At 40.8% G+C, this 20,045-nt stretch overlaps 1 protein-coding gene across 1 annotated transcript in view; it reads right to left on the reverse strand.

The window, feature by feature from the left end:
- The window catches only part of LOC144372321 (E3 ubiquitin-protein ligase RNF217-like), a 196,411-nt gene that overhangs the window by 10,565 nt on the left and 165,801 nt on the right, over positions 1 to 20,045 (reverse strand). The window lies entirely within an intron of this gene.

The following is a 20,045-nucleotide window of genomic DNA, read 5'->3' on the forward strand; positions in this document are numbered from 1 at the left end:
CTTAAATTGCTAAGTGTGCAGGATTTCTTAGAATTTAATTGGTTGTTTAAAGCAAGAATAATTATTTAGGGTTTATGACATATTTAAAAGTGAAATATATGGCAACAGTGTCATGAAGTATGGACTGTTGTATAAATGGAATCGTTCTATTCTAAGGTCCCTGCATTACACATGAAGTATGGCGTTGATTCAGCCAGTGTGGCTCAAGAAAGTACCCAGACTTGGGTGGCCAGGGAAGGCAGCAGAGGCAGCAGTAACACCTCTGAGCTGGCTCTGCAGTCTTCCCTCATTCTCATCCTAATTGATTCTCCTTATTCTGTGACTTCCAGAACTTCGTTAATGTCAACCACGAAGCTCAGTATATTCTTCAGTGTCTTTTTTTTTACTCATCTGAATTCTAATAAGTTTTTTGAAAGCTCAATTTTAGGAAAAAGTTGTATGGACCTATGTTCTTGGGTATATCTTAGAAACAGACACAGCAAAATAAGGTGACTTCAATTGTGAGGGAGGAATTATCTCTGTCTGTACTCAATGACACCAGAACCACACTGAATCACTATACAACTATAATTTGACACTTTCACCTTTATTGGAGCTTTTACATATTGGATTTCCTTAAGCTCATGACACCATAGTCATCTTCTTCCTCACCCTAAAATTCCCTGTTAACTGAAGCTCTAGTCCTCAGTCCTAAAAGCTTTAAACTAGCCTTACTTAGATGCCCATTGATCCCCTTCAACCAGAAAATGATCATGCTGGGCCATTCTGCTTTCTTCACCATGCATCAGCCCTTCTTTTCTCCTCTTTCCCTCTCCATAGCGCCTTCATGGTACGGGGACACAGGCTGCTCACCTGGTCTCTGAGGGCTTCCTTGACACTCACATCCCTTCTCTAGTGCACACGTCACATAATTTCCCAGGTCAACTTTCTGTAAATACTCACTGTAAACCTTGCTCTTCTGCTCACAGAAACCCATTAGCACTATCTCCCACTTAATTAAGATAAAACCCTTTGTCACTTCCAGAAATTCTCTATTGTGAGTATCCAGGTGTCATACCTGAGAACCCTCCAGAAGCAGATTCTGATAGATCTCTGCTGATTTCATTTCATGCTTTTGTTTATTTTTGTTTTAGAATTGAAAATGCTTGAAGAATAAAAAAATAAATCAGTCCGTGTTGCATTTCTACTCACCTAAATAATTTCCATTCTCTGAGACTGTTTTTTCTTGACTTGAAATATCTTCCAATCTCCAGGTACTATGAAATATATCCCTTACCTCAAGGCTGTACATCAGTGGATCATCCATCACTTCCTTCTCTGAATGCATTTATCACTGACAATTTATGTAGCTCAATTAAATATTTAAATATTAAAAAGAAGAAAGTATCCTGGGGCAAAGATAAAAACTTGTCAATACAAAGGAAAACATGGACGAAGGAACAGAAATTGAAGGAGACAGACTACAAGTAGCCATGTGGTAGACTTACACCCAACAGAATCATTAATTATATTAAGTGTAAATGGCATAAGTATTCTAATTAAAAGGCAGATGTTGTCATAGGATGTTAAAATAAGGTCAAATGTTTTAAATGTAAAGACAATAACAGGAAAAGATATAGCATGAAACTACTGAGCTCAATAATATCAAAGAGCTCATACTGATATCAGTTAAAGCAAAATTTAAGACTAAAGTATAGCCAGGGAGAAAGAGAGTCATTTCATGACTATTAAAGAGCCACTTGAGAAGACAGAATAATCCTAAATAGCTATATACCATAACAGAGATTGAAAAGACATGAAGCAGAAATTGACAGAAACATGGGAGAAATGGATGAATCCAGTAACCAATGAAATAAGTAGGTAAGACTTCAGCATGGCTATAGAAGATGTGAACAACACTATTCTTCAGTGCAGCCTTCTTGACATTTATAGGTTTTTGTTGAAAAGTACATGCAGAGCCATCATGTTGGCTATAAAATATCTTAATAACTTTGTAAGAATTAAAATAGTATAGAGTGGTTTTCTATTGACAATGGAATTGAATTAGAGATCAATGACAAAATGATATCTGGAAAATCTCCCAAACATTTGGCAATTAGGCAATACATCTTAAAATAAACTGTGAATCAAAGAAGGAATCACAAATGGAATTAGGAAATATTTCAAACTGAGTGACAATGAAAATACAACATGCCAAATTTTGTGAAGTGAAGGAGTCCTTAGAGGAAAATGTAGAGCTTAAAATGCTTATTGTAGAAAATGAGAAGTTTGTAAATAAATAATATAAGTTCTCACCTTAAAAAGTTAGAAAAAGAAGAGCAAACTAAATACAATAAAGGTTAAAAATAAACATTAGAAAGAAACTAATGAATTAGAAAACAAATTAGAGAAAATTGATGGACCTGAAAGTTTGTTCTTTGAAATGATTAAAAAATTGATTCTTAGCTGTACTGGTCAAGAAAAATAGAGATGGTAGAAATGAACAGCATTAAGGATGGAAGAGGGGACATCATGACATGCTAACACACACTACAAACATTGCAATATGTTAAGAGAATAACCCACCCTAAATAAATTTAAGAACTTAGAATAAATTTCTGGAAAAATACAATTCTCAAAAGCCAATAAAAATAAAAGATCTAAGATGTCTATTTAATGAGTTTAACTTCTCAAGAAACATTCCTGCAAAGAAAGTTCCATGTTTATATCATTGTATTGTTGAATCTCATAGTCATTTAAAGACAAAATATATATGCCACATTTTCTTAATCCATTCATGTGTTGATGGACACCCAGGCTGGTTCCCTAGTTTGGCTATTTTGAATTATGCTGCAATAAACACGGGTATGCATGTATTGTTGTAGATAAAGATGACTTTAATTCTTCAAGATAAATTCTGAGAAATGGTATTGCTGAGTCATGTGGTGGGTTCTGTGAATTGTCTATTGAGGAGTCTCTATATTGATTTCTACTGTGGTTATACTAATTTATGGTCCTACAACAGTGCAAAAGTGTTCCTTTTCTCCATATCCTCTCTAGTATTTATAATTATTTATATTCTTGATGGCTGCCACTGACTAGTGTGAGATGAAATCTCAGCATCGTTTTGATTTGCATTTTCCTAATTACTAAAAATATTGAACATTTTTTCATATATTTGTTGTCAAGTTCTTTATCAGAAACTTTGTTGTTGGAAAAGAGTGAAATTCTTGACCTAACACAGTGGACTTTACTAAGTCCTACTGTGTACTAGGATAAAGTCACAGGAAGCCAGACTCTGGTCTCCAAAGGCTGCCATCTAGTTCAGAATACCTACCTTCACATTTTTAACTCTACACAGGGTAGAACCCACATTCACTCCTCATCTGGTTTATAAACCTTCTATAAAGTAGCTTGGGATCCTGTTACTGATGGAAAAATCAAAGACCAACAGAAATGAATTACATCAGAGATAACATTTCAGCAAAAACTAAAATATTTAAACTAGACTTTTTTGTAACATGTATTCAACTCATCAAAAACTTTTATTTTACCAATTAAGTGTGTCCAAAGACTACCAGTGACATTTCCTAAAGGAAAGTAAATCAGGCTCATAATCTACACAGGTAAATTGCTTCAGGAAAATATTTATAACAAGCCTTTTATTTTCTTTTATTCTATTAAATCAATTTGACAGGGAATATCTAAATAACATTCCTTTCTATACTCATTCTGAAAGTGTACATATTCAGTCTTCATCTCTCAGAGCAGAGCCAGGAAATGGATCCTAGAGATCATCTAGTCCAACATGTCATTTTATAGCAAATAACTGAAGTCAAGGGAAGTTGTCACTTATTAGAGGAAACATAATGTGTATTTCCATGTCTCTATTCAATATATTTATTAACTATCATGTCCAGTACTGCATTTCAATAAAGTAAGCATGGATATTTTGGGAAAGATGCCCAGCTAGGTGATATCAATAAACAGAGAACCAACACAGAAGAAATCTGGAAGAACTCACCATACTTAGCCTAGACCTGAGAAGCCCAGAGGATATGAGATCCCTAAGTAGATGTGCTCTGGAACAGAGGTGCCAGCTGGACCATATACCGCAGTTATAGCAAATCATGGGACATGTTATCTCTTGAGCCAAATGAAAGAACAAGACCCTTCACAGAGCAGCACCTCATGAAGGTCTTTCCTCTTAAAGGAGAGCTTAGAAATGAAGACATGGGAACAGAGGTAAAGAACACAAGGACTGTAACGCTGCTGCAGAGGATTGGACCAATTGATCCTTGAAGTCTCAGGCAGCTCCAGAGGACTTTGTATGATTTATTTTTATGTTTGTATTTATGTTCTGTCAACAACCTTCATAAGCTTTGGGATTGCTTTAATGAACAAATGATAAGTTTAAAAATGATAATGGTGCCATCAGGAGCAGAAACTAGTGCTGGTTTATAGCTATGTCTTAATCTGTGCTGCAGAGTTGGACACAAAGGGCAAGTTCTCTCATTCTGATTTGTCATGGCCAATGAATGTGGGAGCCCTTCACCTCGGGTGAGGCTGGCTTCATTAGTCACATTGGGTAAGACAGTCAAATCTCTTACATTCTTATTTGACTCCTTTTAGAAATTTGCATCATACAAATTATGGGTCTCTTGGGCAAGCATATTGTAGGTGCAGCAAGAAAATTATTGGCACAGGACATGAACCCATGCCAAATATCTTGAAATAATCCCAGTTATGTCTCTAAATTTTTAAGAACAAAATTAGATTCAAACTCATCCGCAGGAAATGAACACTAACAAGACAATGAGTTAACAGGAACAAAAATTCACTTAATTTTCAAAGGGTGATTTCAGCTGTGATGCTAAACTCAATTATGCTAACAACACTGACTAGTCACAATGAACCCCATTTGTCAGAAAAGTTATTTGTTATCAATTCCCTTCCCTGAACCAATAATTTCATTATTGCACCTACTATGCTCTTACTGAAAAGACACGCAGTTTTTGTGATATAGAAACTCTTTTGGGGGGTGGGGCACACTCCCAGCCCTATTTTGTATTTTATTTAGAGGCAGGGTCCCTCTGAGTTGCTTAGCAACTCGCTTTTGTGGAGGATGGCTTTAAACTCGCAATCTTTCTGCCTCAGCCTCCCGAGCTGCTAGGATTACAGGTGTGTGCCACCATGCCTGGCCAGAAACTCTTTGGAAGGTGGCAAATAAGACACTTGGCAGTGCTGACCCAACGTATCTAATCAGTAGTGCTGGCAAGATATGGTACCTAAAAATGATAATGGAAAATTTCTGTTTTGAGTGTCCTCTAAATTGTTCCTGGTTAAGTCATAAAATCAAAAAGGGGGAAACTCACTATTTAAACCCACAATTGTGACTTTGGTTTGAAAAAGAGGAAAAAACTAATTTAAACTCTTGTAAGAAATCTTGAGATTAAGTATGAGTGCAACTTCATAAGTCTTCTCAAGGTGATACTGTGATATCTTGTAAATTTAAAGCTTTTATAGGCCAATGGTTACCTTTTGCCCACAGTATAAATTAATCTGGATATTTGTGCTAAATTGAACCATTATTCTTATTGCAAGCAAGTCAAAGAAGTAGATGGCATGTTTTGCAAGGTCTTTTCATCTTCCTTATAGTCTGCTGAAGGAGGAGAGCTAGACAAAAGGCTGATATCAAATAATATATGCAGGTAGTAGTTAAGAATCAGACACACACAGAGAAGTCAGAATGTGGTGGAGGCTGGGGAAAACTTACAACAAAGTTTCACCATGTCAATAATCCAATTAATTTTTAAACCAAAATTAATTGGATTATTGGAGTTCAAATATGGCTTGGTTCTGTGGCTCAAATAATCACTAAGATTTCTCCCTCTCCCTTCCTCACCCCTCCCTCTTGGCTCTGTACCTGGGTTCCATTTCAAAATGTTTTTTCTTTCTATGATGGCAAAATGATAACAACTTCATACAATCTAGTCAAGTAGGAAAAAAAATCAGCAGACCTATAAGGGTTCACTGAGTCCCCTGGGCTCTGATTGGGTCATGTGCCCATCCCTGAACCAATCACTGTGGCCAGGGAAAGGCAATGCATTAATTGGCTGAGGCTACACCAAGGGTCCCCTTGAACCCAGAGAGAGGATAGGGCTGAGAGCAGGGAATGGGAAAGCTTCCCAAGGAAAAATCCAGGTGTTGTTATCAGGAGAGGGATACATGTATAGTAGGCTGCGAAACAAAATAAACAAATAAATAAAATAAAATTTTAAAATTTTAAAATTTTATATCAAGTCTTATCTACCAGATTCTAAGTTCAGTGGGGACCAAGATCATGTCCTGTATTTCTTTGGGTCATCCACAATACCTAGCTTACAAATAACAGGTATTTAATCAGCATACATGGGTTGATTCATTGATAAATTCAGTAAATCTGGGAAGTCTAACATTAGAACTCACTCTGGATTTTACTCAAACCCTTTCTGCTAACTAGAAAATGGCCATACTCCATTCCAGATAGCTGGAATTTCCAATATTGTCTTCATTCATAGAACTGCTTTATTTTCGATAGAGGAACTATGATGTGAGTCTGCATTAACAATAACAATCTTGAACAGGACCATTCTAGGATTGTGCATAATATCTCATACAAACCTCATGAAAATCCTGTGAGGAGAGGGTAATCATGATCCCTATTTTACTAAGAAGGAAAACGAGGCTCAAAAAAGTCCAATGACCTATCCAAGGTAACACACCTAATAAATGGCAGAGCTAGGATCTGAGCCCAGGTCAGTCCTCCCACTGTCTCTGCTTAGCCAAGTCAGATTGTTCTGTAAAGCCAAGTCAGATTGTTCTGTAAAGCCCAGGGGTAGATGCCACCAGCTTCTAGAACATCCCGGCTCGAAGCAGCCAACACTGCTACACTTCTTGGTACATCTCCCACACCCCTTATTTTGTTCTGATGTGGATAACTGTTTACAAAATTGTCTCTTCCATTCGATTCTGATATTATCCATCGTGCCCTCAAGAACAGGAGACAGCAGAAGCCAGAAAGGTAGCAGCATGATATAGGGGAAAAAATAGGAAGATGGACAGGAGCAACAGGAGGGTGCTTTTGGACCACTAGCTGCCCTAGCTCCTAGGCCTCCTGCTGCCCTTCTGCAGAGGCAGAGGCAGGCTCTGAGCTCAAACTGGTCTTCCCAGATCAGAATTCCAAAATGGGGCTTTCATCCTGCATTCCCCAAGTCAAACTTTTCAGTAAAACTATATTCATAAAAAGCCTGGCTCAACTTTGTCAATTTGATCTTTAAAATATTTAATTAATGTTTGTTTACCTTGACTACTGAGTGCTTTGACAGGGCCTCATATCTTGCACATGATGCAGATGTCCCCTTTCCTTCATCCTGGTGGTGACCCTGTTCGGGCATTCTGTGCTACCTCTAGAGCAAAGCCTGAATAAACTCACATGAAATTACCTTCTTCCATTTGCTCTTCCAACTTGGTCTTCTGTCTCTTCTCCAACAATCTGTCCCTTTCCCTTTCCTCTCTCTGTTCAATTTGTCCCCTGACCCCGCAAGATTTAATATACTCCTTCCTTTAAAGGCCTAATCTATGACTGGCTCCTTTTTCTTGAATCAGATCCCACATTGCCTCCCCATTGGCCCAGGCCCTGCAGGCCTGCCCGGGCTCACCCACTATACTGGACACTCCTCGACATCAGGGGCTGCCTTAAAGCCATTGTTTCTTCACCCTCTCTGCCACTCCTTACTCCAATGTCTCCCAGTAAGCTACTGAGTTAATGCTCAGTAAATCAATTCCTGTGTTGGATACTTTGGCAAACTCCAGTTTATTCCCACCTGACAGCCAACTTTTTCTTTAATGCATGATAAATAGAGGCAGCAGCCTGGGAAGTGAGCCAGGAAGTCCTCTTACTGGATTTCATGTGAAAACTTCAGAGAAGACAAGAAGATGAGCTTGGGAGGTGGCAGAACCAGAGGGACATCCTGGGGCTCACGGGCCTGCAGGGAGTGGCAGTTCTAGGACTTGAACTTATTCTGATTTTGCCTTTCATATGACCTTGAGTCCTAGAGACTACTCACCCCCAACCAGAGCCCAAAACTGTTCTGATTTCAGCTCAGTATAGAAAAAAATAAAATATTTTTATAGGAAGTATTAGCTTTTTCAGAATGGAAAACAATTTTCTTAAAACATAGTAGATATTAGGACCTAAAAAGAATCATCCAAGTATTAATGGTTAAAGAGGTTTACTTTAAAATGTGGGACCAAAACTGGAAATGGATACCTTTGTGGGGAAATATTGATTGCCAAATTTAGTTTCATTTATTCATCCATTCAATGAATATTTATTCCCTTTACTGTGGGCTAAGAGTGATGGCCAAGATAGGTGTCATTTCTAGCCTTGTGGAAATTTTACCACATATATTTTAAGTCACTTCTGAGAACTCTTACAAATTATACTAAATCAACCAATAATTAGATAGTAGAATAAATTATACATAACTTTCCTGGGTTCATATATGAATGCACAACCCGTGTAACTCCACCTCATACACAACCACAAGAATGGGAAGTTGTACTCCACATGTCAAAATACATTCTATTATGCATAAGAACAAATTTTAAAAGTTTAAAAAAATAACAATTATTGAGCTTATAATTGGTGCCTGGTCTAGATTCTTGAGATGTATTAGTGAACAAAATAGAGATCCCTGTCCTCAGGGAGTTTATAGTCTAGTTGAGCACAGTAGACGATAAGCATGATCAGTAAGTACTTTAAACCCTTTAGAAGAAGAAATAAGTGTGTTGGCTAAAAGAGAAAATAAAGCAAGATGGGAGTATGTATAGAGCTTTTGAGAAAAACTAAGGAAGCCAGAGTGGTTGGGGTGGAGACAGGGAGAGCAGGTGGACACAAGGCCAGAAAAGTGATAGGGCAGATTGTGTAGCTGTGTGGTAACTGATAAGACCTTGGCCTTTACACCAAGTGGAAAAGAAGCTACCGACGGCTTTGAACAGAGGGATGATATGACGTGACTCTATTATAAACACATCCCTCTGCTTGCTGTTCTGAGAATAATAAACCAGGCAGAGGGGTGGAGCTGGGGTAGAGGAAGGAAGCTAGTTAGGGATCCCTTAGCTCAGGATCCCAGTGAGAGAAGGCAGTGGCTTGAACCAGCATGTGCCGATGCCAGGAAAGGGTCAGATTTCTGTCACTAACCTGTAGTTATTAGGAAAGTGGCTTGTACTACCATACAATGGAAAGTTACAAACACCTTCATTTTGATGTCTTGTCTGTCTTCTTCTAGTTAAAATCTTTATTCCTAGTTGAACATTTTCTGGTAGACAGTAGGCACTCTATAATAGAGGTTTAGTTGAATTAAACCGCCATGACAGTAAAATACTATTGTTGGGAAGCTATTGCTGACCTTGAACTTATCAAATGGTAAGATATCTGGCTTCGTTGTATGAAAAAAAAAGTTAAAATCTAAGGATATCATTTGTCTTTAAACTTATCAGAAATGTCATAATGCATTCTGTGAAAATGAAATCATTTTCTGCTTTTTAATTTATGAGAATTTAGATACTCTTTACCCAACTTCATTCCATTTGCTCCATTCACACTTAGCTGGTCCCACCCTGATGCCACTGAATACTCACTGCTGAGTGTCCTGTTGTGCCAATATCTTTGGTATGTCCCCCAGAAGCCCACTGAAGAAAAGGGGACCCCCAGGGCAGCGCTGTTTACCATTTGATCTTTTCCCTCTCAGCAGGTATTATTTACTTGTGCTATTGTTCCCAACAGTAGTGCTCCACCCTGGTTGCTCATTAGAATCACCCAAAAAGCTTTTTTTTAAAAATGCTTCTGCCCTGTCTTATTCTCATATTTTATAGAAATTTTTTTAATTGTAGCTGGGCAATTTATTTATTTATTTATTTTTATGTGGTGCTGATGATCAAACCCAATGCCTCACACATGTTGGGCAAGTGCTCTACCACTGAGCCATAACCCAGCCCTTATCCTCAGAATTTTGTATCTTGTTAGTCTAGTGTTGAACACATGACAATAGTAGGTTTAAAAATCTGACCAGGTGATTCTCTTCTGCAGCCAACCTCTGCTTCATAGGATTCAATCAATTCAATCAATTTGTTTTAGTTGTATGCATTCCCATCTCCATTATTTTTGTTTCCAAAAGTGTGCCCCAAATCATCTATTTATAGTACTGGAGGAGCCTGCAAAAGGCATCTGTGATTTCAATGTTGTTGTGTGTATTCACATTCACGTTCCTCCAGGGAGCCCATGCCAACAACCTGGCATCTAAATATCTGCATATCTAAAGACCAGAGTTCTCCCAGACATAATATTGCTTTTTTACATGAAATTCAAGAGCAACTTCACCAGCTGCCCAAAGCCTTAGTAGAATAGATGCAGTATCCTCTTTTTTTTGGTTTGACGGCAAATTGTTCCTACTTTTCCCTTCTTGGGTTGAAGGGTGATCTCTGGAGTTGGTTCCATTAGTGGAAGGAGTTTAGGATCACCAAGGAAAATCATCAGAAGTATCTTTAATTTCACCAAAGTAATAGGTAAACTGAGAAGTTGGTCACCAAAGGGACAGGTGTATTATGAAAATGAGATTTGCTCCTTATCTTGTCAACACAAAACAAAACCATATGCTGGCAAAGTGGTTTATAGAAGAGCATTGCTGGTTGGTTGACTTTTAAGAATCCCTCAAGGGTGAAAAAATTGAAAATAAATGCAAATAAGAGAAAATTGGGCTAATAGCTCTTCTGAATGCAGGTGGATAGCTAAGGAGCTGAAGTAAATCCTGGGGACAGCAGATCCCAAACACTGCAGTGTGCTGTGCTTGATAATAACACAAGATCACATTGGGTTTAATTCAGAGGAAGCCCTGGGTTCTCTGTGAAATATGGCTGGAAAGCAGCCATTTTCTCCCAGACACAGAACTCTCTCATCTTTCTTCAAAAAATGGCTGATTTTGAACATCTTCCTACAAGGAAGGAGGAACCATTGGTTTGCTTTCATTGTAAACTGTGTTTGCAAGCAATATATTTTTACTATGCCCTTCCTAACATTGAACAAGCTGAAACGTGCTCCCATCAGTACTCAATCATAGGGAAGCTTCTTTCAAACTTGTGCACTTGTTAATTCACTCTTTCCATAAACATCCAGGGCTTCTTTCATGCCAGGCTCTGCACCGTGGGACTCTGGATCTTCCCTTGGCTTTACCTTTTTGTCCCACCACTTTGGCACAAGGAACTTGTCTGTCCAGTTGGTTCCTTGCTTGACATGAATGGATGTCTGTATCAGCTTCCCTTTTGCCTCAGAGATCTACACCCAACATTGTAATTTTTTTTCTTCTTCCTTTTCCTTCTTCCTTTAATTAAGGCTCTGATAGTTATTCTTTCTATTTCATGATCTTTGCCACAGAGCTCCAAAGTCTTTCCCGATGATGCATTCAGCTATCAAGTGTTGCGCTGTCCCTTTGTCCCCACCCTTGACCTGGGCAGGCATTTTTCAACTTCGATTGCTCCCATGTGGAACATTCTAGGAGGCATCTCCGCTTTGCCAGTGGGCTGTTTTGTTTGTTGTGTTTTGTTTCTTGAAGAAGATCTTTGAACAGCTTTGTCTTAAAAAAAAAAAAATCCACCAGTTTCCAAATTTGGGTGTCCAGATTTCCTTTTTAAGGATCAGTCCTCTCAGTAAAGACTTAGGTTTTTATTTGCATTCACTGGGGAGGAGTTCTCCTCCATGCCTGCTCTCCATCCTTCTCTCCACAGCCAGATGAATCCTAGGTTTGCCAGAGAAGCATCCAATGCAGAAAGCTCACACTAACACGTGAGCGCTGTTGCCTGTGTTGCTTGTGCTGTGGCAAGGGGGCCTCTCCCAGGAACATGAGGTGCTCAGAGGCTGCACAGTGAGTAATCAAGTTTAAACAAGGAACCAAATGGAATCAACTGGAATCTTGACTTTACTTTTGATAGAAGATGGCTTTACTTTCTTCGGGTAAATTTTACCAGAGCCTCATGATGCTACAGCCTCATGCCCTATGTCCTGGAAGCCTTGAAAAGTTCATCATAAAATATATATATATATATTCCTGCAGAGTTGATACACCAGTGAGACGGAAAGCTTGCAGGCCTGTCCCCTTTTTTTTCTAGCACTTAGAATCTTGGGGAAGGGCCACTGCAGAGTCTGGGAGGCATTCTGGGCACACCTTAGAGCTGCCAATCAGGATTCTAGGTCTGGGGCAGCCTAACCCAGACTAATAAGGTGAGCATGTCCAAGTGATGTCAACGGGAGTTACATACTCTAGTGACAATAATAACCATGGAAACTATTAGGATTACCATCAAGGGCTGTCACAAGAGGAGGAGGGGGAGAAGGAAGGGAAAATGGATCAGGCCACCTGATCCCCATAGAAAGAATAATAAAGTTTGCAAGCAGAAATTTTGACTGAGGTGTGGATTACAGCTATTAAATCACTTCTCCCCCCTCTTTCTTATTTGAAGAGAGAATTAAAAGCAGGTTTTGAGAGGTGGAAGAAAACACTGTCAGCTCCGCACACAGGCTGGCTGATTTACACAATCCATTCAGGCCATTCGTTTTCATTAAAGATCAAATGGAATGGGTACTTACTTACTAAGAGGCCTTTGGGGAACTGAATTGCAGAGAAGAAAGAAGATTAAACTTTACATTCAGCCCAAAATTTAATTCACAAGTAATCAATCGCATAATGGGCCAGCAAGTGTAGCTGGGTGATTGAAATGAAATTACCATATTTTTAATCTTAATTTTTCACACTGTTTATCTGACACTGTCAATATAAAATACAAACAGATAATGAAATAGCATTATATTGACACTACAATCATCTCTTGAGCAGCCCTCAGTGATTAAACTGCTGGAATTTTTGATTACATTTTGTTAGCTGACATTACAAATGACACGGATGCCTCAGTGAGACTAGCTGCAGGCTGCAAAATGAGCCCATCCATCACAAGCGCCTGGCAGCTACCCCTTTCAGTCAATAGCTGCCAGCATCGGGCACTTCTGTAAAAACGTTTAGCAAACAGAAAAGGGGAAAATAAAAGGAGAAAAAGAGAGAGCGAGAGCGAGAGCGAGAGCGAGAGCGAGAGCGAGAGCGAGAGAGAGAGAGAGAGAGAGAGAGAGAGAGAGAGAGGGAGAGAGGCAGAGGGGGGAACCGGTAGGGAGAGAGCTGAGACATAGGGAGAAGAAGCCCAGGCAAGGGAGGAGGGCCAAGCAACTGGAGCTGGGAGCTTCCTGCGGGAATAAATACTTACATAGGGATTTGAGGGACTAAGAAATGAAATTTGACAGATTCTGTCATGTTCTGGCAAGGCGTTGTGATAAGAGGTGCTTGTAGTGGCCTGAATAACACACATTCAACAATGCGCTTGCTAGCCATTATGGAAACAGATGTTCATGCAATGAGAATCAAGCCTGCACGAGGAGGATTTGCTGCTATGCGACCACGGGGAGCGGAGGCTGGGAGGGGGCCGGGGGTGTAGGGAGATGGTAGCAAGAACTCCGCACTAGGAGCTCACTCGGGGAGGTTTTTGGCATCATCTGGGCACGCGCTCCTCGGGCCCAAAGCCTGCCTGGAGCTCAGCCAAGGGCAGGCCCTGATTTGAAAGGGTTGCTGTGCCCAGCATCCGTGGAAAGTGGGCCATGTAGAACATATCTCTGTTACTCCCATTTCTCCCTCCTCCCTTCTACTCGTGCTGTGGCAGGAGTTCTGGCCCAGGGAACCAAGGCCCCAGGCTGCTTTGGCCCTTGTCTATGGCAGTAGCTCTAGTAGAGGGAGTAGAGGAGCCTTAGCTTGCTCTTCTGACCTTTCCAAGATCCTTGGCATAAGATGGAAGCAAGGGTTGGTGCAATCCCAGTCTCCCCCAGGAGGTCCTGCTGTGTCTTCAAAAGCAACATGAGAAAAGAAGGAGGGCGATCCCCAGACAAAGCGTCCACAAAGTCCAGAATTCATTTAAGAATTGAAAGGAGCACTCATCTTCAACTTAGGTGTAGGAGAGTGTCTTATGAAGTAGATCTCTCTATCCCTGTCTTTCAAAAATTTCAGAAACTAGGCAAGTAATTTAGACAGTCACCTCCCTGAGACCAGAAGTTGGAGTCTGGGACCTCCAATTGTCTGCTGAACTAAATGGGGTTTCGGCTGAGCTGATTGTTCTCCTGAGGTTAAGGGCAGCTTGAGGCAGTAAGCATGTGACAATGGATCACTTGTGTTGACCAAATGATGGGCACTTGGCTCTGCTCTCTGCTGGCCTCGTGCAAAGGATAGCTGATGTTCTGTCCCTTGCATTATCTCTTCATTCAACAAATATCCACTGATGGTGCTATTCGCCAGGCTCTGTTTCGGGGGGTGCTGGGTGCAGAGATGAGGAAGCCACAATCTTTGCTCTCAAAAACTCCCACGAAACATCAAGGACTGGAGTCAGGAAGTAGGGAGGGTAGAGGTAGCAGAAGAAGGAAGACGTCCCACCATGGTCACATCCAAACTCAGTCTCAAAATCAAACAAGAGTTAACTAGATTAGTAAAAAGAAATAGGAAGGAGTGACGCAAGGAAAAAGTCACATGGAGAGTCCTAGAGTGTGAAACAGTCTGACACAGTTGAAGGAAGATAAGGAATTTGGGTTTTTCTGGGATTGGCAGGAGTCTAAAGAAGTTGGTGGGAACCAGATTTGCGGTAGAGGGGAGCACTCCCGCTAAGAAAAAGAACCTGACATTTCTGCCTAAAGCTATGGGAATCATGGCAGGGATGGGGTAGAGATTGTGAGAGATGGTCAGATTCTTTACAAATTAGTTTGATTATAATTCAGGATATAAATCATTTCGTTTTGTAAAAAGAACACTTAAGGGAACACTTTGCTAGAGCATTAATTCAAGAAGCATAAAATTGAGGGGCTGGGGTTTTGGCTCAGTGGCAGAGCACTTGCCTTGCATACGTGAGACACTGTGTTTGATCCTCAGCACCACATAAAAGTACATAAATTAGTAAAGCAAAAGTATTGTGTCCATATTCAACAGAAAAAAATGTTTAAAAAGAAGCATGAACATGAGCCAGAGACATATGTCCTCCTAGGCCCTCCCTGGATTTAAGAAACCATTATTTGTCCTGGGAGAAGACAACTTTCCACAGGGTCTTGCTGACAGACCTGTGTATTTGATCCTGGGAAGAGTTGCAACGCTTTTTTAGCCTTTTAGCATGTTGCCCTGGTGGGTGGATGGCTCCAGGATTGAGTGAGTCAGAGAAAGCAAGAAGAAAGTTTCTTCCTATATCCATGACTGAATAGAACCACATGCCTATAGACTATCCCTAAAGACACATAGTTGCTCAGCCTCACCCAAACGTAGAGGAGGTCTCCATGTTTGGGAAACCAAGAGGACCTGCTAATCATCCACCACCTCTACAAACCCTGCCAGGCATATCAGAAGGGAAATCATTGCTTTGAAAAACGACTCAGGATTGTCTTCAAAGATGAAGACAATCCTGCTACAAAACTTTAACTCTGTAATTTGAAAAAATAACAATGTAATTAGAAAAAGCTATGCTTGTTAAGTGAAGAAAATATTAAAAAATATATAAAGATGAAATCTGAAATCACCCACGATTTTACCTTTCAGAGATGAACACTGACACTTCAATGTGTTCATTTCCAGTCTTTCATTGAATACAAAGAAGGGTGGGCCTTAGGACTTAGCAATAGTAGATATTTATGCTATATCTTAATACATTTTTTTTGCATTTTCAGAATATATGAAACTGTCACATATCACAGTTTTCAAAAGTGACAAAATGCACCTTTGACATTTCGATCAGATTTTTTTAAAAGATGAAAAGTTTGCCACTAGAAAGTTGGGAAGAAGTTACGGGAACACTCTCATCTGACCTGTAACTTCCTATTAAATGTGATATCCTAATTTTTTGCTTCATATTATGCCACTGTGTCATTAAACATTCTTTAAAATATTTTAATGAATGCAAAAATACTTCAGTGGTGGGACAATCTGTTTAATATTTCATTGAAAGTTTCTTACTCTTCAACATTTAGAATATTTTCACACTTTTTAACTAATATATAATACCATGAAGAATACTCCTGTTTATAAATCTTTGACCATATCTCTCCATATTTCTTGAGGACAAACCAGTAGGAATGAGACCTACAGAATTTTAGGGGATTTTTCCCAGTGTTTGTCAGAGGGTCTCTCCTGTCAAGCTTCTAGAGTTTGTCTGTTTAGCTGTGCCCATTGATTTAAACCTGAGATCCTGTGAACACCTAAAGTGTCTTTTTCATCTAACAGGTTTGACAGTATGTCACTTTCATCCTTGATAGATAATGGCCTTCTTTGTCTGTTGCTTACCTGTGCCCAGCTCCAACCATTCCTAACAAGACCATCCCTTTCTCCATATTTCCCCTCCCACGCCCACTCTTTACTGTCTTTTCCCTTGGAGACCCCCAGTGCCCAAGAACATGACTGTCTACAAGTGAGGTAGCAGCTTCTGCTGTTCTCCTTCCCAGGCACTTAGTGACCTGGTGGGTTGCGACTGTCATGACCACTTGCATTTTAAAAGAGAATCCTAGTCAGGCATGGTGGCACACACCTGTAATCCCAGCAGCTCAGGAGGCTGAGGCAGGAGGATCTCGAGTTCAAAGCCAGCCTCAGCCAAAGCGGGACACTAAGCAACTCAGTGAGACCCTGTCTCTAAATAAAATATAAAATAGGACTGGGGATGTGGCTCAGGGGTCGAGTGCCCCCAAGTTCAATCCCCACTACCACTGCAGATTCCCCCACCCCCCAAAAAAAGAGAATCCTACAGAAGGAGCCAGGCTTAACTCAAAAGAACAACTATCAGTGGGGGTCATAGAAACAACAAAAAAATCATATCAGAAAGAGGCATGAGTAGGACAGGAAAGCAATTGAAGCCACGGGCTTAGCTGAACTCACCTTCCTGAAGAGAGAGGAAGAGGAAGAAAAGTGAACCAAGTCTGGAGTCCTGAGAAGGATGCACCTTGGAGTTGGTGGTACAGGCTGTCAGGGGAGCAGCGGGTGGGAGGCCTGTTGATGGGGCTGGGTGAGGGGGAATGAGAAAGTGGATAGGAGAACAGAGGGGGCTCTCTCTGCTTGCCCGTGAGCAGTCTGTTCTCAAGCCTACAAGACCACTGTATGTACCACTCTATAGCCTCAGGCAAGAGGATGCTGTGCAGAAGCAAGTGTTGGAAGATTATTCCAACAGCTGTGGCTTAATAAACTGTGGTGGAAAGAGACTAGGATCAGGAAAATCAAACAATAAACTGTTGAAAGCCTAATAGCTGATATATATCATGATACTTATTAGCATCAGCAATTGATTTGTTAGGCAGTGTATTAAGCATCTCACATGTATGTATGTATGTATGTATATACGTAAAAGCTAGCCCCATTCTATGTTGTAAGTATTCTTACCTTACTTTATACATGAGGAATTGGGAAACAGAGAGGTTAGGTTACTTGCCTAAGTCATACAGCTAGTAAGTAGGAGGGTAAAGGCTCAGACCCAGGTGTTTAATCCTGTACTGTTAACCTGTTGCGGGGCAAAGGCCTTGACTGTAAGGGTAGTTATGGCCATGGAGAGAAGAGTCACTGTGCATACACTTTATGTTGTGGGAATAAAGAGAGCAGGAGAGGGGAAAATGTAAAGACTGCTTCTTAGAAAATTTTTAGAAATGGCCAAGACAAGAACTGTGGGCTAAGAAATGTGTGGTGTCCCAGGACTACAATCATCACAGAGCTCGGCTGATTTCTGTATTATTATTTTAGGCAGAGGCCTAGGCAAGCTGTATTAGTTTGTTCAGGCCGCTATAACAAAAATGCCTTACAGTGGGTGACTTAAACAACAGAAGGTTACTGCTCATAATTCTAAAGTCTGGGAAGCCCAAGTCCAAGGTGCTGGCACACTCAGTGTCTGGTAAGGGTCCACTATCTTCTTCTTAGATGGTGGTCTTGTTACTGTGTCCTCACATGGAAAGAGAAAGTGAAGCATCTCTGGGGTCTCTTTAATAAGGCCACTGATCTCACTACTGTCCCACTGGGATTTAACACCTCCCAATGCCACACCCCTCCAAATACCATCACACTGAGGATTGACACTTCAACATAGGAATTTGGAGAAGCCACAAACATTTAGTCTGTGGCCTAAGAATCTCTGTGGGACTCAGTTCAGGTAAAATATGAAGAGTAATCATCACTTTTTATCGGCACTTATTATGTGCCAGAAACTGGGGCTAGCAGTTGGACGTGTATTATCTCGTTTATTTCTTACAGCAAAACTATTTTTATTTTTATCTGTAGATAATAAAACTGAAGCTAAAGGGCTGGGATTGTAGTTCAGCGGCAGAGCACTTGCCTAGCATATGTGAGGCACTGGGTTTGATCCTCAGCACCACAGAAATATAAATAAATAAAATAAAGGTGTTGTGCCATCTACACCTAAAAGAAAAAAAAAAACCTGAAGTTAAAAGAAGTTAAGTGACTTTCTCAAAGACAAAACTCTTACAGCACCATGGATTGAAGCCAGGAAAGTCTGACCCTGAAGGCCAGCACCTCCCTGCCCACTCTTAGCTGAACATAACATCTCCAGTTCTAGTTTGGAGCTCTGCTTCTTCCCATTTCCGAAGGACCCTTTCCCATCCACAAGGAAAGGCTGAGCTTTCCCTTTATCACCATCAAAATCCCTCCCTTCCCATACTTTCATCAAAGAGAAAAAAAAATCTGTCAGTCCTTAGGCCCTAGATATTTTTTTTCTTTTTGTGGACTCCAAGGGGTCCTGCAGGACCCAGCCAAGGTGTGGAGTCAGCAAGGCTGGCTTGGAGTCGAGGTTCCTGAGCTCACGGATGTATAATTATGAGCCAACCTCATCTGCTCATTGGGCTGTCGGGAGGCCCAGGAAGTGATGCATGTGAAACACTTTGTGAAGGAATTCGCCCCATGTGTCTGGTCCATGGCACCAACCCGCTCTCCCTGGCCAGTCAGGATTGAGTCCAGAATAACCAGCCCCAATGTTGATCTCTCCACATTAGGGGAGATGAAACTGTCGACCGGGAAGTGGAGCATTCATCAGAGGTCGGCGGTGAGCAGAGCCACCTGCTTGCAGAGCCGGGGCTGGAGTGGGAGCCAGGCAGGATGGCCTGCGTTTGTGCAGGGCTTTGTGCCGTACTAAGGACATCCACATCGGTTGTCCAGTTTGCTTGAAAACCACCCTACAAAGCAGGCAGGGTGGACGGCATTATTCCTGCGGGTCAAAAGAGAAAACAGAGCCTTCAGACATCAAGAAGTTGTCCATAATCTCATCGTTCCCAATGAGCTGTGCTCAGACCCTGCTCTCCAGCCTCCCCAGAAACAGCTATTTCTGGTTTTCAGGGTAGATGGGGAGGAAGAGGCTGGGACCCGCAGCACAGTTTTAGTGCTCTGCTCAGCTTGTGTGATTGACTCAATAATATAATGATGAACTGAATAAAGGATGCATAAATGTATAGTTTTGTACAAATTGCAAATAATTGTATAAGTATATAAGAAATGTATAAATTAAGCATACACTAAATTTGATTGGATAGAGATTTTTTGGTTAGTTTTTTTGGATTTCAAGTTGAGAATATCTCGAGCATTCTGGAAGGGCCTTGCAAACTCCACTGGACCTACGCACAATGTCAATAGAGTCTGATAGTTAGAACCACCTGCTCCCTAATCCAGCCCCACCCTGTGTCAAGGGCTCTACTCAACTCACCCCACTTAAACCCAGGTGTGGGATCTCCTCCCGGCCAGTGGCCAGGAAGCCAGGGGTGCCTCCAGGCTGACAGGTGTCCAGGGCCCTGTCATAAGGCATGGTCACAACTTCTGCTTGTATTTAAGTCTTAGTTCTAAAGTCCCCTCTCTAGAATCCTTCTCTGACTCTACCAAGGTAGAGTAATTTTTGTGTCCCCACAGTGCCCAGTAATGAGTTCTCGATCA

Source organism: Ictidomys tridecemlineatus (genome assembly GCF_052094955.1).
Source record: "Ictidomys tridecemlineatus isolate mIctTri1 chromosome 12 unlocalized genomic scaffold, mIctTri1.hap1 SUPER_12_unloc_4, whole genome shotgun sequence".
In the NCBI taxonomy this organism is placed as follows: Eukaryota; Metazoa; Chordata; class Mammalia; order Rodentia; family Sciuridae; genus Ictidomys; species Ictidomys tridecemlineatus.